Source organism: Macaca nemestrina, chromosome 15 (assembly GCF_043159975.1).
Source record: "Macaca nemestrina isolate mMacNem1 chromosome 15, mMacNem.hap1, whole genome shotgun sequence".
Classification (NCBI taxonomy): domain Eukaryota; kingdom Metazoa; phylum Chordata; class Mammalia; order Primates; family Cercopithecidae; genus Macaca; species Macaca nemestrina.
In genome coordinates, this window is record NC_092139.1 from 63824307 (window position 1) to 63827372 (window position 3066).

A 3066-nucleotide genomic window follows, 5' to 3' on the forward strand; every position below is an offset into this window, starting at 1 on the left:
GACACAACATACAAGAATCTCTGGGACACATTTAAAGCAGCGTGTAGAGGGAAATTTATAGCACTAAATGCCTGCAAGAGAAAACAGGAAATACCTAAAATTGACACCCTAACATCACAATTAAAAGAACTAGAGAAGCAAGAGCAAATACATTCAAAAGCTAGCAGAAGGCAATAACTAAGATCAGAGCAGAGCTGAAGGAGACAGAGACACAAAAAATCTCTTCAAAAAATCATGGAATCCAGGAACTGGTTTTTTGAAAAGATCAACAAAATTGATAGAGCACTAGCAAGACTTATAAAGAAGAAAAGAGAGAAGAATCAAATAGATGCAATAAAAAAAGATAAAGGGGATATCATCACCGATTCCATAGAATACAAATTACTATAAGAAAATACTGTAAACACCTCTATGCAAATGAACTAGAAAATCTAGAATTGGATAAATTCCTAGACACATACATCCTCCCAAGACTAAACCAGGAAGAAGTTGAATCCCTGAGTAGACCAATAACAGGTTCTGAAATTGAGGCAACAATTAATAGCCTACCAACCAAAAAAAAGTCCAGGACAAGACAAATTCACAGCCGAATTCTACCAGAGGTACAAAGAGGAGTTGGTACCATTCCTTCTGAAACTATTCCAATCAATAGAAAAAGAGGGAATCCTCTCTAATTCACTTTATGAGGCCAGCATCATCCTGGTACCGAAGCCCGACAGAGACACAATGAAAAGAGAGAATTTTAGACCAATATCCCTGATGAACGTTGATGCAAAAATCCTCAATAAAATACTGTCAAACTGAAACCAGCAACATGTCAAAAAGCTTATGCACCTTGATCAAGTTGGCTTCAACCCTGGGATGCAAGCCTGGTTCAGCATATGCAATTCAATAAACGTAATCCATCATATAAACAGAATCAAAGACAAAAACCACATGATTATCTCAATAGATGCAGAAAAGGACTTTGACAAAATTCAACAGCCTTTCATGCTAAAAACTCTCAATAAACTAGGTATTGATGTGATGTTTCTCAAAATAAGAGCTATTTATGAGAAACCCACAAGCAATATCATACTGAATGGGAAAAAACTGGAAGAATTGCCTTTGAAATCTAGCAGAAGACATGGATGCCCTCTCTCACCACTCCTATTCAATATAGTGTTGGAAGTTCTGACCAGGGAAAACAAGTAGGAGAAAGAAATAAAGGGTATCCAATTAGGAAAAGAGGAAGTCAAATTGCCCCTGTTTGCAGATGGCATGATTGTATATTTAGAAAACTCCATCGTTTCAGCCCCAAATCTCCTTAAGCTGATAAGCAACTTCAGCAAAGTCTCAGGATACAAACTCAATGGGCAAAAATCGGAAGCATTCCTGTACAACAATAACAGACAAACAGAGAGTCAAATCATTAGTGAACTCCCATTCACAATCGCTTCAAAGAGAGTAAAATACCTAGGAATCCAACTTACAAGGGATGTGAAGGACCTCTTCAAGGCAAACTACAAACCACTGCTCAACGAAATAAAAGAGGACACAAATGAATGGAAAAGCATTCCATACTCATGAATAGGAAGAATCAACATTATGAAAATGGCCATACTGCCCAAGGTAATTTATAGATTCAATGCCATCCCATCCAGCTACAAATGACTTTCTTCATAGAATTGGAAAAAACTACTTTAAAGTTCATACAGAACCATAAAAGAGCCTGCATTGCCAAGACAATCTTAAGCAAAGAGAACAAAGCTGGAGGCATCATGCTACCTGACTTCAAACTATACTACAAGGCTACATAAACAAAACAGCATGGTACTGGTACCAAAACAGATATATAGACCAATGGAACAGAACAGAGCCCTCAGAAATAATACCACACATCTACAACCATCTGATCTTTGACAAACCTGACAAACACAAGAAATGGGGAAAGGATTCCCTATGTAATAAATGGTGCTGGGAAAACTGGCTAGCCATATGTAGAAAGCTGAAACTGGATCCCTTCCTTACACTTTATACAAAAATTAATTCAAGATGGATTAAAGACTTAAATGTTAGACCTAAAACGATAAAAATCCTAGAAAAAAAACCTAGGCAATACCATTCAGGACATAGGCATGGGCAAGGACTTCACAACTAAAACACCAAAAGCAATGGTAACAAAAGCCAAAATTGACAAATGGGATCTAATTTAACTAAAGAGCTTCTGCACAACAAAAGAAACTATCATCGGAGTGAACAGGCAACCTACAGAATGGGAGAAAATTTTTGCAATCTACTCAACTGACAAAGGGCTAATATCCAGAACCTACAAATAACTCAAACAAATTTACAAGAAAAAATCAAACAACCCCATCAGAAAGTGGGCAAAGGATATGAACAAACACTTCTCAAAAGAAGACACTTATGCAGCCTACAGACACATGAAGAAATGCTCATTATCACTGGCCATCAGAGAAATGCAAATCAAAACCACAATTAGATAACCATCTCACACCAGTTATAATGGTGATCATTAAAAAGTCAGGAAACAACAGGTGCTGGAGAGGGTTTGGAGAAATAGGAACAGTTTTACACTGTTGGTGGTACTGTAAACTAGTCCAACCATTGTAGAAGACAGTGTAGCGATTCCTCAAGGATCAAAAACTAGAAATACCATTTGACCCAGCCATCCCATTACTGGGTATATACCCAAAGGATTATAAATCATGCTGCTATAAAGACACATGCACACGTATGTTTATTGCGGCACTATTCACAATAGCAAAGACTTGGAACCAACTCCAATGTCCATTAGTGACAGACTCGATTAAGAAAATGTGGCAAATATACACCACGGAATACTAGGCAACCATAAAAAAGGATGAGTTCATGTCCTTTGTAGGGACATGGATGAAGCTGGAAACCATCATTCTGATCAAACTATCACAAGGACAGAAAGTCAAATACCGCCATGTTCTCACTCATAGGTGGGAACTGAACAATGAGAACACCTAGACACAGGGTGGGGAACATCACACACAGGGACCTGTCGTGGGATGGGGGAGAGGGGAGGGATAGCATTAG